The sequence below is a fragment of the Panthera pardus genome, unplaced genomic scaffold (genome assembly GCF_024362965.1).
Source record: "Panthera pardus isolate Hobbes unplaced genomic scaffold, ASM2436296v1 HiC_scaffold_1, whole genome shotgun sequence".
Taxonomy (NCBI): Eukaryota; Metazoa; Chordata; class Mammalia; order Carnivora; family Felidae; genus Panthera; species Panthera pardus.
In genome coordinates this window covers 52,104,041-52,124,190 of record NW_026526654.1, presented here as the reverse complement: position 1 = coordinate 52,124,190, position 20,150 = coordinate 52,104,041, and the positions used below count along the sequence as shown (strand labels likewise).

General features: G+C 34.6%; 1 non-coding gene across 1 annotated transcript; it reads left to right on the top strand.

The window, feature by feature from the left end:
• Positions 1-12,386: 12,386 nt before the first annotated feature.
• On the top strand, positions 12,387-12,490 carry LOC128776602 (U6 spliceosomal RNA). The gene has a single exon (XR_008421766.1). It is a non-coding gene; the product is annotated as a U6 spliceosomal RNA (small nuclear RNA).
• The last annotated feature ends 7,660 nt before the right edge of the window (positions 12,491-20,150 follow it).

Sequence of the window (20,150 nt, the reverse complement as noted above, 5' to 3'; positions counted from 1 at the left end):
AGAGCAGGCTCCAGGCTCTGAGCTGTCAGTCCAGAGCCTGATGTGGGGCTCAAACTCACAAACCATGAGATCATGACCTGAGCTGAAGCCACCTAGGTGCCCCCTGAATTATTATTTTTATATAGATTGTGTAATGCTAACTCTAGCAAATGTCAGTATATTTGTGGAGCTAATTCTATGCTTTCTGTTTTGTTCTACTGATAACATCGTAAATCACGTGACCATAGGAATATTATTTATTCATTTTCAGCTTAAGCAATATAGTTTTAATTTTTTCCAGCTTTATTGAGATATAATTGACATATAATATTGTGTTATTTTAATGTATAAAATGTGATGTTATGATACACATATATATGGCAAAATGATGAATGACCACAAGAAGGTTAGTAAACACCTCCATCACCTCACATAATTATCATGTTTTCCTGTGGTGATCTACTCTCTCAGCATCTTTCAAGTACATAATAGAGATTTGTTAACTGTAGTTACTATGATATACAGATCCAGAATTTATTCATTGAATAGCTGGAAGTTTATACTGTTAAACCAGTATTTTCCCATTTCCTCCATCTCCTCAGCCCCTGACAGCCACCATTCTACTCTATTTCTATGAGTTTGGCTTTTTCAGATTGCACATACGAGTGAGATCATTCATCTTTTAATGGATCAGGCTCCATACAGATGTCTTCTTTGGAAAAAAGTATATTCAGTTCTTCTGCCCATTTTTTAATCAGATTTTTTGTTTGTTTGCTTTTGTAATTACATTCTATGTTCCTTTTATATTCTGGATGGTAACTCTTTATAGATATATGGTTTGCAAATATTTTCTCCTGTAGGTTATCTTTTCATTTTATTTTTTTATTTCTTTTGCTGAGCAGAAGTTTCAGTCTGGTAGTCCCACTTATTTATTTTTGCTTTTGTTGTTTGTACTTTTGCTGTCCTATCCAAAATAGTCATTGCCATAACTAAAGTCAAAGGGCTTTTTTCCTGTGTTTTCCTCTATGAGATTTATGGTTTCAGGTATTTTATTTAAGTATTTAATCCATTTTGAGTTGTTTTTTTTTTTGAATGCTGTTAAGACATTAGGTCTAATTAAAATTTTTGCACATAATTATGCATATTTAACAATAGCATTTATTGAAGAGACTTATCTTTTTCCCATTGAATTGACTCCCTTGTAAAATATTAGTTGTCTATATATGTGTAAGTTTGGAAGTTTAGTAGCTAAGGCAGATAAAAGCAAATCATATTACAATAGTCTGAGGAATTACTGAGAATTTATATAATATTATAGGCATGGCACTTGATTCACTTTATTTACTTCATGTTTGATTGTTTTATAAAATACTGTTCTTACTATTTCCTAACTCTATTTATTAAAAAAATATCAGAGACAATATAAATCTTTGTTATGAATTACAATTATTTTCTCATTTGAAAGATCCTTGCATGCCTCTTTCAGAAAGAATAAAGGCTATTTTAAGTCCCATATGTAAGCAATGGGCCCAATTTGTGAACAAACATAAAGATTATATTTTTTAATGTAAACTATAATTTAACTGTGTATTCAGTAATCAAAGAATATAGCAATAAGATATTAATATATCCACGAAGTTTTTGTGAAAGATTTCTAACCACTTTATTCTTTATTTGTCTTAGCAACACAAGACCCTTCCTTTTACTCTAATATATGTAATTGTACCCTTCCTTGCCATATTTCCTCTTGGAATAGAAACAGATATTTCTCTGTGATCAGTAGTTTTGCCCAGAACCTCTAAATAGTTCTCTGATATAAATAGATACAATTAAGTCTTAATTTTGCATTTATATTGGCCAAGAAAAGATTGATATTGACTAAGAATGAAGTCTATGTTTAGACTATGAGAAGTGCATTTGCAATTTGTGTTGGTAATTTCAGAAAGAAAAGAAATAATAAACTTTCTTTTTCTTTTTTTATTTTATCTTTTCTTTCTCTCATTTACCCATAGGTTGAATGAGTAAGATATCCTTTAAAATAATTTATAAATTAATTACATTATAAATTTTTTCTCTCCTTATAACATGCAAAACTAGATATAATAAGTAAATCAAGACTTGTTTATTTTTAAACCAGGAATGACATTTTGCTGTTAATATTATACTAACTCTTAATAATGAATTTGATTTTCCCAAATTGATGAGGAAATTGCTGATTATGTGAAGTTTCCATATTTAGTAAAAATGAATATTAATATTGTAAAATGATGAATTGCTAATATGGGACATTGAGCTTGCAATCAACTATAAAATATCCCTCCTATAAAAGACAAGAATTTATAGCGATAATTTTAGTACTTAATTCCATTTCTAATGCCATGTATAACAAAGGAATAGGTAATTCTGTAGCCCTTCATAGGGGGAAATAATTATTTTTCTTTAAAAATTCTTACCATTTCAGCTATTTTTGAGGCATAACTTTGTGATCATTATCAGCACTTTATTTTAAAATGTGTTCCAGAAAGAAAGGAAAGTAAAAAAAATATATGCCTGCTTGACAGTATAAGAAAAATAACTACAAAAAATGTTTGTTAATTAACTAAACTTATAAGTCATTCTTAATTCATAACTACAGGTAGTTAGGAAGTGTTCAGTTTAGCTCCATTTCAAGAGGAACATACCAAGAGGTATTGTTGTATTGTATTGACCCAAACAATACTGCTTGGATCTAAGTCTGTTTAAATATATTAGAAATATAATCTTAACAGACAGAGGAGTAATCTCTTTTAATTGACATTAAGGAAGAGTTATAGGATTATTCAGATTAATCAAATATAGTATATACAACTAGGTATGACATAAATTCAACCCAATAAAGTATCTTTAAAACAGAGATATCAGGCTATATACATTTAAATATCTCTATACCCTAAACTATTAAAAAAAGAAAAAAGAAAAAGTTACATCTACAACAAAGGATTAACATCTGGATATCTGTATGAAGCATCTCATAAGTACCACCTCAGATCCTGCCCTGTCTCCCCGGTTTTGGCCAGGTGTTCCAGCCCAGAGATTGTGTATAGCAGCTGACCCTTTACTGCTTGCAACTGATTTCATATGGGTGGACCCTGACCACCCCCACTCCATATACTTTTTCCTCTAAATCTGGGACTTCTCTGTTGACCTTGAGGCCTGATAAATGTTTCAGCTCATTTGCATGAGCAACTTAAATTGAGGTTCTGTTAAACTCTAGGACTGCAAATCTTTGACTAATGAGATTTAGGAGCCAGTCACATAAGTTCTTAACCTTTCCTCTCTCATATAGTCCTTGTTGAGATGCACTCATTTTATTGCTACTTAGAGTACTGTCATGAGATCAAGTAGTCGGTACATTTTAGTACCAAATGATAAGCATCCTTGCACTGTCTCTTCTTCTTGCCCTTCCTATTCCCTTGTCCTTCGCTTCCACTTCTCCTATTTAGACTTTCTCAACACAGTGTCGTCATATAAATCTTTGTCTCAGGCTCTGCTTTCTGAGAATTCGCAAGAAAACAACATGTGAAAAAATTGTTATAAATAAAAAAGACCAGAGGTCAGTTTTATAATATAATAATAAGGAAATAACATGAAACATAATTCACAAACCAATAAATGGTTTCATTACTTCTGAAATTCAGATTAAAATGTGATCTCAAATTTAACTTTTTTACTTTCATAAAAACATCAAATATTGATAATTTTGAAGAAGGAATCATGATTGTTAATAAAATGGAAATTGTACAGGGACACCTGGGGGACTCAGTTGGTTAAGTGTCTGACTTCAGCTCAGGTCATGATTTCGCGGTTCATGGGTTTGAGCCCAGTGTCAGGCTCTGTGATGACAGCTGGGAGCCTGGAGCCTGCTTCAGATTCTATGTCGCCCTCTCTCTCTGCCCCTCCCCCGCTCACACCTCTGTCTCTCTGTCTTTCTCAAAAGTAAATAAACATTCTAAAAAAAATTTTTTTAATGGAAATTGTGTAAACATTCTACTTCAAAAATTAATAATGGTAAGTGTTTAGTGAATGATTACCATAGGACAGATATGTATTCAGTGTCTTGCACATAGTGAATAATGTAATCTTTAAACCAACTCTGCTATGGGTATTTTTGTTACCATTTTTCAGATAAAGAGTAGAGAATGAGGGTTAAAGTTAAGATTCAAACTCAGCACTCTGATTCCAGAAGACATGTTCTTTGCTGTTCACTCTGCTGCCTCTTATGGATTGTAGATGCTCTGGGAGCTTGTAAGTATCTGTACTTCCTGCTTCAGGGTATCCTCCTGGTTCTGACCCCAGTGCCTAGGCTTCAGGTAACCAAGGCAACCACCCTAAACTCAAAGTTCCAAAACACGTAGCGTATAATAAACGGGGTGATTAATCTTTTAATGATGTGGACCCTTTTGGTAGTCTGATTAAATCAAAGGATCTCTTCTGAGAATAATTCTTTTAAATTAAATAATTTATAGAATTATTAAGGAAATAATTGTATTTAAATATAGCTTATAAAATATTGAAAAAGTAAATTTGTGATGTGGAAATATATATGCTTCTTTTTTAACAAGATTTTGTGGTGGTTCCATAACTACATTAATTTCAAAATAACACTGTCTCCTATTGACTCCAAATGATATTTCAAGATATCACTACAAGAATTCATGAGACGTGAATAGAACCTCTGCCAGAGATTTCATAAACCTCTGTTTTGGGGATGGTGTTTGACTAGAGTGGACTGGAGTTGGGCATTCCCTTTCCCCAGGTCAATTAGGCTCAGATAACACCCCAGCAGGTTAGTCTCAGAATAACTAGTTCCCTCTAAGGGCAGGCCTTGTGGAGAAGAGCGGTGTTCTGGTGTATTTTAAGATGGCTCCTTTTTCCCTCTCCCTACTGCAAGGAAGCATGAGGGGATTTTTCTCCAGTATTTACTGTGAAAGCCTAGACAAGCTCCTGGAGACAAAACTCACCCAAATGTGGAGGCCTCCGTATAACCAGCTCCCCCTGGAAATTTTCACTCAGAATTGTCCACACAGAGCCTCCGGCAATTTGTCATTCGCAGTCCAGGGTCTTCAACCCCAGCACCTGTTCTCATGGCAGTTCCTGCTCCTGAGTTTCTTCTCTGGTAAGCCAGAACTCCTGGATTCACCTCTGTCTCCACTCTGAGAGGCAACAGTTTCCCCTCTGTCCTCCCTTACAGATTCAAGAACAGTTGAACTTTCAGTCTGTTCAATTTTTTAGTGTTGACAGGATAGGGTGGGAACATCAAAGTTCCTTACATGTGAAACTGGAAACTGGAAGTCCTATTTTTTGTGTTTGTTTGTTTGTTTTGGGAAAGAAGAAAGAAAGAAGGAATAAAGGAGGGAGGGAGGGAACAGGCAGGATCCAAGGATTTAGAAATTGTGTCCCAGAAGTTAGGCAAAGGCCTTAACTTTCTTTGGAGAAGTACAGTATTGGGCAGCCCAGAACAGCTGAGTTAATCCTTTACTGCACAGTCACCAACTGTTTGTACCTTTGTGTCAGTGCTTTTCTGCTTGTCCCATCCTCCAAAAAGAGATAAAGATCCCACTCAATGTAAATTTCTTTTAAAAAATTTTTTTTAACGTTTATTTATTTTTGAGGCAGAGAGAGACAGAGCATGAACGGGGGAGGGTCAGAGAGAGGGAGACACAGAATCTGAAACAGGCTCCAGGCTCTGAGCTGTCAGCACAGAGCCCGACGCGGGGCTCGAACTCACGGACCGCGAGATCATGACCTGAGCCGAAGTCGGCCGCTCAACCAACTGAGCCACCCAGGCGCCCCTGTAAATTTCTTTTAGCATGTGAATTCTCTTAATCACCTTTTATCCCTAGTGCACATGTAGTGCCCAAAAATAGTAGTGGCTCAATAAGTGTTAAAAAATATCTGAACAGAAATAAATCAAAGTCTGTTCTTGTTTTTGTTTTTGTTTTTAATTAATGCTATTGAGGAAGTGTATAGTGGAATGCATTATTAAATAATGTAGAGATAGACTCTCATTATTGTCAACAATTGTGCATCTTACTAAATTAGTATATCTACATATTTCACATATTAGAAACAGATGAAACATAGGAAAGAGCAATCTAATAAGGATGAAAAGCAAAGTAGGTACTATGAAATATGATTAAGAAGAAATGTTATTAAATTTTATTTTAGATAATGTTCAACTGTTGCTCCTATAAGTTCCATAATAGTTCTAATAGGTCAGAGGGCTGCAAACTGTTACTCACCATCTAAATCTGGTCTGGCACCTCTCATTTATAAATAAAGATTATGGGAGCACAGCCAAGCCCATTCATTTATGTATTGCCCTATGGAGGCTTGTGCATTAAAATGGCAAACTTGAGTAGTTGCAAGAAAACTGGAGAATCATATGGCCCACAAAGCCTGGGATATTATCTTCTTAATTACAGACAAAATTCGGTGACACCTGCCATGATGAATAAAAAAAGTTATAATCATAAATTCAAAATATAGTTTGAATTATTTGATTGGTTGTACCCTGAAGCAAGTATGTTTACTATTATCCAATGTCAAAATTGGAATCTTTAATTTATCTACTAAAAATTCCAGGGGCACCTGGGTGGCTTAGTTAGTTAGGCATCTTACTGTTGGTTTCTACTCAGTTCATGATCTCATGGGTCAGGGAATCAAGCCCGGAGTCGAGCTCTGTGCCCACAGCACAGAACTTGCTTAGGAAGCTCTCTCTCCCTCTCTCTCCATCCTTCCCTCACTTGCTCCCTCTCTTTCTCTCTCTCTCTTTCAAAATAAATAAGTAAACACAATAAATATACATTAAAAAATTCCAAATATATAATTGCTAATATTAATAGGCTTTCATATATATTTATGTTAGGATTTTATCTATTATATTCCCTCTCTTTTCTTTGAAAGGGTTTAATTTCTAAATATATTGTTTTGTCCATTGGTCTTCATTTGATACAAATACAAACTTTTATCTATAAGATCTAAAGTTAGGATATTTTAATACTATTATTTACATTTAAATATTAATATTAACATTATTTTCCTTTCATTACGGACTGAGTGATGAAACAATGGTTCCTTTCCCTCCCACCCCGTAAATATGACTTTTTGTATCTATAGCCATTTCTACTGGCTCACAAAAATGTGGGAGCCTCCCTATAACTGGCTACCCCTGGAAATTTTCAATGAGTGAATTGAAATTGTTTCAGATCTGGCAGTGAAGAGGTTATTCTCTGTGACAGTTTTTCCTTGAATGGAGTTTGGTTGGTTGGATCAAGGGAATAATACTGAGCTTTCTATGATCCATACCAATGGACTTTTTAGCAGCAGGTAGCAGGATAGAGTTCTGGTTGCTCAGCTGTTACTTCCAAAGAGATATAGCAAGAGGATTGGGAAAAGATCCCACTAGACACTCACACCACACCTTCAGCAATAGTCTGGCTATAAGTGTGAGGGATGGACACAGTGATATTTGACTTTGATAAATATTTTAATTTATTTTAAATTAAAATTTAAATATTTAAAAATTTAAATATTTAAAATTAAAATAAAATTAATTTATTTTAAAATATCTTATTTGATAAGATATTTTAATTAAGTCACAATCTAATAAGAATTAAATGACAATTTTGAGATATTGGACTAGTGGGTTTTGAACTGGGTAGATACTTGAAAACATGGATTAAGTTGGAAACTCAGATGTGAGAAATGAGAAAGAGACAAGGACTTTACCACAAGTGATTTAAAACCAGTTCCTGGTACTATGGTATGGGGTCAGAGTGGGAATAACCAAAGCAAACATAATGAATAACTAATAATCTAATTCTTTGTTATAACTGTTTTCTTTAACAGAAATATAAATCTAGAGAAAGGTGAAAGCATAAAGTGGCATTAAATGCTCTAAAATTCAAGTTTAAAATGACACAGGGTCATGGATTGAAGAAAACCGTTACAAATTACGACTTATCCTCATTTTTAAAATGTTAATTAAATTCTCTCTCATTAGGAGTCACGAAACACTCAGAAAATGCTCTTTATTTTTGTGCAACATATGTAATGTTAACCAGTTTCTCTCTTGATTACATTCTAATTACTGTTTTCCTTTTTCTCTCGAGAACGTAGAAGGAATCTTGTTTCCTTTCTAGTTTTGATTTCTCTTTCTACCCAATATTTACATTTACAGAATAAAAGAAATATAATGCCATAAATTTGCCAGAAAATGAAATTAGAACTATGTCAGCCAAAATTAATGAAGTGAAAAGCACTGTGACAACAAATAGATATTAGACGAGGAAGACCGTGAGAGTAAGCATAGTGTTTCTCCATTTCTTTCATCACTTTTTATCTGTTGTTATTCAGTAAAACAAATGCAGAAATAAGCTCCAATCAGGATTATTAGAAACATATAGTCTGTACCAAGATGGAATAATATCCATCATAATATTAATTTTTCATGGAAGTTATTGGATAACTTTTATGGAGTATTTTTGTTTGAGTAGACATATAAGGAATGGATTCTGAACTTAAACAGGCTGGGTTCAATCCTGGAGCTGCTGCTTAATAAACTCACTCAATCACTCTGTTGTTTGGGGTGATCTCCTCTGAAAAGTGGTGTGAGAATAAAAACACCTCTTTATTGTGAAAATTAAATAGGTTAGTTCAATTAGTATTCATGCTTGTGCTGACATGAAACAGTTATTCAAATCAACATCAACCATTACCTTATACCACAAAAACTAGCAAAAATATACATAAAATCCAAAATGTATTTTGATAAGAAAGTTATACTGAATCCTTTTCTTTTTTTAAAAATTTTTTTTTAACGTTTATTTATTTTTGAGACACAGAGAGAGAGCATGAACGGGGGAGGGGCAGAGAGAGAGGGAGACACAGAATCTGAAGCAGGCTCCAGGCTCTGAGCCATCAGCCCAGAGCTCGACGCGGGGCTCAAACTCATGGACCGTGAGATCGTGACCTGAGCTGAAGTCGGACACTTAACCGACTGAGCCACCCAGGCACCCCTATACTGAATCCTTTGGAACTAAGTTGCTCACTTAAAAGGGGGATGTTAAAGGTTTGCATTTCAGGGGCCATCATGGCTCTTGCTATTTGCTGCAGGTAACGGAAACTCTAAATCAAACTTTAAAAATGTAAACAATAAGTAAAATAGTGTATTATTTGACATAGCGGTAGATAGGAAGACCATCCAGGTTTTTTGTTTGTTTTTTTCTTTCTCTCTGGATATTTAATCAATGCATGTCTTTCCCTCATTGCCATAAGATGTCAGACAGAGACACTGAAACATTTTGGGTCCTGGTTCACACCCAGAGAAAGTGAAAACCTTTTTTTTTTCTCAAGCATGGAATAAGAGTCTTTCCCTTCAAACTAGTCATTTTTCGTTCACCTGCTCTGTGCACCAAATGGCTAAATTAACTGCACTTACCCCTATTGGAGTCAGGAGCAGGGGACTGAGGGAAGTTCCCCAGATCTATTTAGTTCTATGGAATTCAGAAGAGACAGATGTAAAATGAGTATTTGGTAGAAACGAAGCAGGGGGAGCAATTGCTAGAGAGGCAAAAGCACTGTCTACTACAATAGTGGACACTTTGATTATAGAACCTCATTTTAGCAGGGAAGTTGTGCACTGATAGAGTAAGTTGGTGCTAATAAAAAACTTCCACACGACAGTGTATCTCCCACCTGTGTACTACTGAATGGATTTTTATCTTTTTAAGCAGACTGACAGGCTATTACATGTAACCTCGACACACTGTACATTTATGCATAAAAGACTGATAAAAATATAATTTCCTCTAAATATATTTTGATTAGGAAAAGAGGCAAAGATGGAAAAAAAAGATGAGGCTTGAAACATTTCCTAGGGTGGTGTGTTACAGAGAGAGAAGTATGAATGTGTGGAATAGGAATCCCCCCCATTGCTAATTCTTTCCAGGACTGACATTCAGATGAAATATATTTATTTGTAGAACTAAATATTCTTTAGTCATCAATCATTTCTGATTCTTTTTTTGAAGGAATAAATCTGTAGAAAGAGCAAGAAAGAGACAGTTAAGTGGGCAAAGATACAGAAATGTCTGTAATAATAGAGCCATGTGATTTAGACATAATTAGATTTTATGACTTTACTGTTATTATTTTCTGTTTTGCATATAAATTTGCATATATATGTGATCTCAACTCAAATGTATTTTAGTGGACAAAATAATGTTTAATTATATGATGCTGGTCATCTTAAGAATAGATTTAATATGTATATATATATATATATATATATATATATATAGTGTTTAATCAAAATATATTAAACTCGTTAGAAATGGTCTCCCACATTTTTTGGCTTTATGTTTGACTCCTTTTTGTTCTTTGTTAAATTCAAAAATCTATAACTGTAAAGTTATGAGAGGGAAAATCACAGTGGTGCCATATAGAAAGAATATTTAACAGTTTTTATTTTAAAGCTTAATTGAGCACGAGGAGTAGAGATTTTCAAAGTGCTAAATTATTTGAAGTATTTATAAAATAGCATATATTTTTTAAAGAATAAAGATAATAATTATGAATTCAAGTAACATCCTGCACCTGGACACAATTTTTAAATATGATTACGTATTTAATTCCATTTTCTCAATAATGTACCTTTTAGATTGAGAGCCTGAATTTATGTTCAGTTTCCAGATTAATTCCTTCACCAAATATTAGAGAAATAGATTGTATTTTGTGGGGGGATGCTGCTATGAATTCTTGTCTGCTTACTAATCATGGGACTTGTGTATCCTCTATTTCATCCTTCTTTGAGTTTATTGATTACCTCATCGACTTTTCTATTTCCAGCCTGTCTGTTCATTCAGACCAGTTTGCACCATTAGCAAAATACACAGTTTATGTTTGATTCCTCCTCTCAATACCCACTTTTGAAATTAGGCTTTGAAATACAGCAACTGGTTGGCATTAAATCAAATATTTTAAACTTTGCAATGAGGTAAATTTCAGTTTGTTTTTTTCTAAATTGAATGGAATATAAGCTGTTTTCAAAGTAAATAATGAAAGCTTATTAGAAAATTGCTTAATATTTGCAATACATGACAGTATTTAGAAACACATATGTTTGTAAAATTAAAAGATATACCTCAAGGCTGTTTAGATAAGAGTATTTTTACTGATAATGATTTAATTTTTATTCATATTTGCTATGATTCAAAACTTTTAAAATAAGACACATTTTATCATTTAATGTACCATTTCTATTTCTATATGATACAAGGTAAAAAATCATATAATTTATATTTTCTCCATAATTTTTTCTTAGACATACATACTTTCATAGCATGATGGTGACATAATTCAATAGGTAGCTTTTTATTTCTCTTATGACTATATTTTATTCATGACTGAAAAACTTGAAAGTTAGTTCTAAATTGTCTGAGCTTCTCCTGTAATACTGTTATAGATTTTCATATACTGGGCTATATGCAGTCCCTATTATAAATAAAAGTTATGTATAAATTATATTCACGCATTGTATCATGGCATATCTATACAATCTTATTAGGGAGTTAAAACTGACCAAGGCCTGGTTTTCTATTTGAAATACATATTTCTACATGGAGAAAAATAATACAACAATGACTTTGAAACAGATCTGCCTCCTTTAAGTATGGTCAAAAACATGTTTCAAAGTTACATAAGACCTTTAGAAGTTAACAGTAATGACTTCTCAGTGACATAAAGAGTCAACGTTCTTTAATTCAGGTTTTATTAAGTTGAAAGCTACTTGTGGGGGAGGATTCTTACTTGTTTTAATGTTTGTTCATATTTCTAGTTATATTACTAATTGTATTTTGTTATATTTCTAGTTTCCAATACCAGTACTTAAAATGGTCTCTTCAGATCAATATGTGTTGTGCTAAATAATTAAGTAAATACATTTACTGTTGCTTATTCTCTGCTCTTCAATCCAGAGTTACTTCTTTAAGCACTGCAACCAAATTTAAAAATTTAAAAGACAATTTTTTAGGCATTTTATTCCCAACAGTCCTTGATGCTAGTAAGTCCATGGCATGCATTATGTCAAAGTTTGGAAGAATACCCATAGAATAAAAAAGTCAGTGGATTTTCTTTATAGATTATTTTTCAAATCCAATGTGGAGAAAATAATTATAAGGCAACATTTAACATTGTATAATCCAACCATTTAACTTATGTATTTATTTGAAAATGTATGTTTTATATCAAAAAAAGCTGAGATTATTAAAAGTAAAAACTTTAAAGATAGGGTTAGGGTGTAGTTAAGGCAATTCCAAAAGCTTGGATACACCTGTTACATACTACAACGTGAAGGATTAGGTCCAGTGCTCACTTCACCAGCACACATACTAAAATTGGAAAGGTGCAGACATTAGCATGGTCCCTGTGTCAGGATGACACGCAGACTCATGAAGGATCAGGTGCGTAGAGGGTATGATGTAGGCAAAGGACAGGAGAGGTATGCAAACTGATTTTGGAGTAATCCCTTCCCTAGTCTAAGAGCTGGTGGGAGGATGATCTGAGGAATCTATGTGAGGTAGATTCTTGAGAAGGGAACCAATGCCTCACTCTCTGGTTGTAGTTGAAAGGGAAGCAAAAAACAACAACAAAAAGCTTTCAGAAGCTAGAGTTGCACCCTACCAAGAATAGTGCTGCATGCAGCACATTGTCAGAGAGGAAGAGTAACAATGCGGTTAGAATTGCTCAGGCAGGTCTCACACCCAAAGGCAGCCTCCAGCACACCCCAGTGCAGTAAAGGAGGCTTCTCTAACTCTTTCCGTCTCCTCTGAGGGATAAAAGTGTGGGTTAGATAAATAGAGCCCCCTAAGTACTCTGGGAGAGGGACAAGGTAGAGGTAGAGTATTTGCAGCAGGCTACCTGAGGACATAGCAGGTCCAAGGTATCAATTATGATTGACATATACAGCTTTGAAGATGAAGTATACTGATCCCACTTGTGGGTCACTGTAGACAGAGAATAGTTATGAGGCTTCTTGCTCCATTCCTCCTTGAATTAAAGAACATATGTGAACCCACTCACTCCAGGAAGAAATAAAATACAAAGGTGAAGGGAGAGAAATCAGAGAGCCTTGATTGAATAGAGAGTCATGACAAAAGTAATTAAGTTCCAAATGGAATAACACCAAGTTTATCTTTCTTTAATGGACAGTTTGTAACTATCCTACAATCAATAAAAAACTAGGTCCCATCATTTGTACTTAAAAGAGATATAAAGATAGGTATTCTTTACACACCTGATTCAAAGAAGTGTAAATTTAATGCACATTAAATTTGTAATTAGGTTGTTAAAAGCTCTGTAGGTGGTTCCATATCCCAGTCAAAACTATCCCCTTACTATGTTTAATCAAAATCGCCTGAAGGGCCTTTTAGTAAAACAAAGATTCCTGGACCTCTGGGATGGGGACTGAGAATTCGCATTTTTTAACAATTTTCCAGGTGATGCTGATGCTTCTGGTCTAAACCCTACTCTTCAACAACCATTGCCTTACTGTATATAACCATATTGTATGGTTTTTACTTCAGTCAAAATATCCAGTGTTTTTATCATGCCCACTATTTTCTATATCTCATTTAATAATCAAGCACAAGAGAAATGGATGGCTTTAGAGAATAAACCAAAGTCACTTTTATTTTTGCAGTTGCACTGTTGGGTGGCAGTTAAATTAAATCACAGCGTATGGGATGTGCCCAGAAGAATTTGGGCTTCTTTTATGGAACTGTGCTTTAAATTTTATCTGGTCCTTTCCACTTATCCTTCTCGGGTGGAAGGGTTGATGCAAGATTTTAGTATTAATGAAAGGTGCAACCTGTGTGATTATGCCAAATTTCCTACTAATGTATTTGTAATAGCAAATAAACAGTAACTTTGTTGAAATGATGCAGAACATAGTCTTGTCTGGGATAGAGAAGAGGGTATAGTTTGGGCATAGCATATTTTACTCTCCTGTTAGGTAACAAGGTATAATTGATGCCCATTAAAGCAGATGTCTGGAAAGTATTTGATGGATTGATAGAAGTGGCATGCTCTTCGAACTAAATATGCAACTAACAAAAAGTCAACGATTTTAACAATAGCTATATTATATACATTGTGATGTATATTTGATGACTCATCCTCAGAGGTGGGGCAAAGGATTTCACTAGTAGGTAAGAGCATAGGAACTCCTTCTTGGCCTCTTGGGAATTAAAAATCTTGTGTTGTTACATCCAAACTCCTACTCTGCCAGTGTGGGTCCAAGTAGTGAATACAACTGACTGAACTAAAAGTCTTTTAAAATGTATTAATTTAATTAATATTTCCAAGCATTGTTCTAAGCATTTATGACCTATGTTAATCTTCATAACAAGCCAATGAGATGAGAACAAGTTGAATAGACATTTAAGTATTTTGTCTAACTAGTGAGCAGAGTAATTGGGATTAGAATCTGGCATTTGGGGAGGGATTCTTACTGTTGTCAGTAAACTTGAGACTTTCTCCCCTTCATGAATCTATTACCATACCTACCATGAGACTATTACCAAATGTCTGATCCCCTTAATTAAATAATCATGGTAGTTTTCTCCTCCTAGATACCGCTGCACAATTGTTTACTCTTATTGGCCTGTTTCATTTTCCATTTCATTGAATTTTCTAATTTTCTTCCTAATTTAGACACTTTTCTTATGTCTGACTCATGGGTTCCCCTTTTATTGCCATTTGGTAAATGAATGCATTTTCAAAATTAAGACAACAGTCTTATATTTTTCCTAGTTTACTTTGGCAATTTCACCAATTTCCAGGTAAACAATTTTATTTTCAAGAGATACCAACATTTCCCATCCCAATGTTCTTTTTCAGTGTGAACCTGTCATTTCCCCAATGGGAGGTAGAATTTAATTTCCTTCTCCTTCAATCTAGACAAGTTTATAACTGCTTTGACCAACAGAATATGTGGGAAGGAAGCTATATATCTTCCAAAGGTAGGTCAAAAGAGGCTATCAGCTTTAACTCTGCTCTGTTGGAACACCATTCTGAGCAAAGCTAGTTGGCCAGAAGTCTCACTACCCTGAAACTACCACTAGGTTTAATATTTCCAAGTGTAACATTTCCAGACTTCCAGTTATCTCTGCTTATGCATGAAACAGGTGGGTAGATGAATACGATTCAAATCAATAATTCAAATCAATCAATAAAACCACTAGTGGAATACCAATGAGCCACCATAGATAATGAAATGAGAAGTAAAATCGTAGGCTTCCATATTTATCTTAAATAAGTTCCTTTCATGTCAAACCCTGCCCCTATTTCTGACCCACAGAATCTTTAAAAATAATGATTTAAGTTTAAACCATTAAATTTGAAGTGGTTTATTGTGCAACATTATTAACTTGAGTACCCATGTATTCTAAAACCCCCATTTTACAGCTAAACTTCTAGTAATTTTCTATTCCCGTCTCATCCTCCTCCTATTATGTTCTTTTTACTTTCAAACGTTGTATTCTAAATAGTACATTTGGCACTGGACACATTAACGTAAATAAGATGTAGTCTCTTCCCTCATGTCATATTTGGAAAATGTTTTATTTGGGAAAAAAGAACAAATATAGCAAAGTTTTAGATTATGTCAATTTTAGAAATAAACAAAGGCATTTGGGAGGAAATAAGAATCACAATCAATACTCAGTAGACTTAAAATTTATTTTATTTTATGTTTGATACATTTAATGAATGACTAATTCTATTTATTCTACTGCTAAATTAAAATTATCCTTTCTATTTCTATTCCTAATGTCGTTGCTGTAATGCATGTATTCTCACTGTGTGTTGTAAAGTTTCCTAATATACAGGCAATATATTCTGTCTCAATCTCTGGATGAAATTAAGTAATTAATTAGTTAGGTGATAGAGTATTAAAAATCATGCAATAAGATATATGAAGAAAGACAATTAAAAAGTTCTCCTCAAAGGTGTGTAGAAAACCCAGAGATTGTCAGCCAGGCCAGGCCAGTATGTACAAAGACTGTGTGTACATTGTTCATATACAATGTGTTGTTGTCTTTATTATTTCATATTAAACATGTAACTTCTATCTTGGAAAAAATAAAAAGTATTCCTCAAGTAATTCAAATATTTAATCGAGATGATAAGACAGATTAGAAAATAAGTCAGTAAATTACTTTCCAGTGGTCCTATAACTATTAATTACCACACTCCAGACTTGTGTATACAGTTCCAGAATTCTATAATGTATCATTCTAAACTAAAGAGTACATACTTCCTATAGTCATTCCTCATGCTCCAGTTCCCTAAATGATGATGTAATGAGGGCTAGATATTTATCTGAACATGCAGCAGATTTTGCACCAGAGGAGAGAAACCCCAAAGGTCTGAGATCCCCTAACCTTGTTCACCTCTAAATAATCATCAAATATTTCTGGGGTAAAAAGGAAAAAAAATATCTCTAGGTTTATTACCCTTGCAGTGGAAGCAAATGGCTCCAGGGGAGGTAAGCTTTTAAATATCACTAGAGCAATTCACTGTGTCTAACTTCAAGAGGATGAAGTTACTGGTAGAGTTTATTGTGGACCCCTGCAGCCCGCCCCACAGAGGACACCGGCAGTTTTTGCCACTGAGGTAACCAACAGCTGTTGCTGCCACAGACATATGGAGAGGGAAGGCTGCTGTGTGCCCCTCAGAAGGAGTGCTGTCGCACTGTCCAGGACCAGGGTGTCCAGTCTCTCTCCCAACCTCGCACACACCTCACACCTCAGAACCCTGGCTCTACCATGTGTGTCAGTACTTCAGACCCTGCTCTACAGCTGCTTAGGCACCTGAGCCACCGTGTGGGGGGCTACCCAGTGCCCTGGACCCTGGAGCTGCTTTCATTCTGTGGAGCACCTGTGTTCCAGTTGCCAGCACTATGGCTGTTCCACAGGCACCACGCACCAGGTGAAGCGCTCCTACCACCGCTAGTGTGCCTAGTGTGCCCACAAGCCAGACCTGCTGCCACGAGGGTCTCTCTCAGCCACCACATCCCTGTGGGAAAAAAAGAGATCAAGAGGTCCCCCACCAGCCTTTGACACAGAAGACCCTAATAGCCCTTACCACCACTACAGTTACCCGCAGCATTGGCCACTGAGAACCCCTGCACCCATCGCTAATGCTGACTTCAGCCGATGGAGATGCATGGAGACAACACCCTTGGGTCTTTCCTGGAGCTGGAATTGCCACACCTCAGCCAGCTGACACCCTCACACTCTCCCACAGGTAAAGATCTTTCTGCACCAAAACCAATATGTAAAGTCTAGAACAGGTGACTGCTCCATCAAACGTGGAGCCACCAACACAAGACTGTAGGAAACATGATACTACCAAGTGAACACAATAATTATAAAGCACATGAAGCCTATATGGCTTATGGGATATTGTCAACAAAAACAATTTTTGCATTATGAGGATGCCCGAAGTGGAAAAAGAGACAGAAAACTGACTTAAAAATAAAATGTATGAAAACTACCTAAAGCTGGAGAGAGATACAGACATGCAGGTACCTGAAGCTTATATGTCTCCGTGCAAATTCAACCCCAAAATGACTACATCAAAACACATTATAATAAAACTGTCAAAAATCAAAGACAAAGAATATTGAAAGCAAAAAGAGAAAGGAAACTCATCTCATACAAGGAAACCCACTGCAGCTATCAGCACATTTCTCAGCAGCAACCTTGCAGGCCAGGAAAGAGTAGAATGATCTATTCAAAGTGCTTAAAGAAAAAAAAAAATCAAACAAAAATACTTTACCCAGTAAGTCTTCCAAAATAGAGGACAGATGAAGACTTTCCCAGACAAACAAAAACTGAGGGAGCTCATGACCCCTAGATCTGCCTTACAAGAAATGCTAAAGGGAGTTCTTTATGCTAACATAAAGGATTTTGATTAGTAACATGAAAACAAACTGAGTTTTAGCTAACATCAAAACCTATGTTGTTAAAACTAATGATATATTTTCTTTGCAATCTAGCAAAGTTTATGGTACACCTTTTTTGATTCTATCATGAACACAGGACTATTAGGAAAAGCAAGATGACATTAAATAGTGTTCAAAGAAACATTTGTTTTATCAAAATAATATACTTCCATTTAAATAGCTTTGTTTAAGTGGCCTGCCATTATTCTCCTGATTACCAATTTATCAATTTTTATGGTACATTATACATTTATATAATTCCTAGTAACTTAAAAATAAGGTTTAGCTCTATGTTACAGCTATTATTTTATCTTCAATGATTTTATTTCAAAGTACATGTGTAATAAGGGGTACTGTCTGAGGAGCACAAAATATACTGCTATATTATTTTCTAAATGTTAGCTATGTTATATTTGAAAAGTCACCTGCCTCTGTGGTGTTTCCTTTGAAACATGACCCTCTCTTTTTTACCTGTCATGCATTTATAGCATTAAGGTAATAGTTGAGTGAGACAAAACCATTCAGACTGTATTTCATTATGGTATGGTGGGCATCAGGCAATAGTTACCCTCAAAGGCTTTAAAATGATTTCCACAGAATTGTGTCAATCGTCATCAAAAGTGAATGTGTTGAAATCAAAAGTGAGAATCTTGCTATAGTGTATCCAAGAAATAAATTTAAATAGTGTTTCTCTTTGATTGTAGAATATTATATTACATAGTCTATTTTAAATTATTTGAAAAATCTTTTTTCCAAACAAACTGATATTGTCTAACCTGCATGCATAAAATTAAATTAGGGCAAACACAAAACAAAGTTATTTTCTTAATTGCCAAACAAATTCACTGTTTCATAATCAAAGGCAGATACTCCAGGGCACGAATTGCACAGAGTTAATTCACGCTTAGGTGCATTGATGGCTCGGAGCCTTCAGCCTCATGCTTAGCAGAACACTAGGTGTGAAATATTACAACACAATTCACAACCTGTCATGTCTTATGGCTTAATTAGGAATGTTTATGATCTTGTTACTCATATTCTATCAGTAATAGACAACTAAAAAAAGAGACAAGGGACCATTATATGCAGAATAGTGTCATCATCATCGCATAAACTGAAAGCTCAAACTGTGGTTTAATTCAGTCTGGAATGGTAACTAAAGAAATAACAAAAATAAGTATCATAGGAGAATAGAACCACACAAATACTGTGTCCAAGAAAAGAACTGTGAAGTGATATATGCATGTATTATTTGATCTCCTTATTGGATACATGAATATTTGGGTGTATTTAATGGGGTTAAAAAGACATTCAGTCTAATCATCCAAGAAAACTACATATATTCTGAAAAGGAGGAAATTGGTTTAACCCATCAACACCATAGAGGGTGTTTGACCCTTAATGCATAAACTCAAAAAAGATTTTGTTTTATTCTGTGATGATAAAACCTTCAATATTTTTCAATATTTCTTATAACTTAAATGACTACCTAGTAATTTCACAACTTTTGGATTCTGTTTTTGTTTTCGTATCTATGTAGTAGTAGATAAATATTTAATAATTTACATCAGTAAAAAAAATATAGTAAAGGAAAGCTCATTTTAAGACTGTTGGTGTAAAATGCACTTACAGAATGATATGTTATAATACATCAAAAAAGATATTGGGCATGCGGTTTAGTAAATTAGGATTAAACAATATGTATACTGGAATCAGACCTGATCAAATATGAATGTCCTATTTTTACCTATAATATGTACTGTAGATTTAGCTTTTTTTTTTTTTTTTTTGTAGTCAGGGCAAATAGATCTTTATATGTGTGTTTGTACTGGTCAAAATGTGAGTATCTACTATAGCCTGCAAGTGCAGTAGTTGAAACCACTACTAAAAAAAAAGAGTCTATTGTGATTTTTTAAAAATTTCTTTAAGTTCATTTATTTATTTTGAGAGAGAGAGAGCAGAGAAGGGAAAAAAAAGAAAGTGAGAAGAGAGAGAATCCAAAGCAGGCTCTACACTGTCAGCACAGAGCCTGACTCAGGGCTTGAACCCACAAATCATGAGATCCTGACCTGAGCTGAAATCAAGAGTTGGATGATTAACTGACTGAGCTACCCAGGTGCCC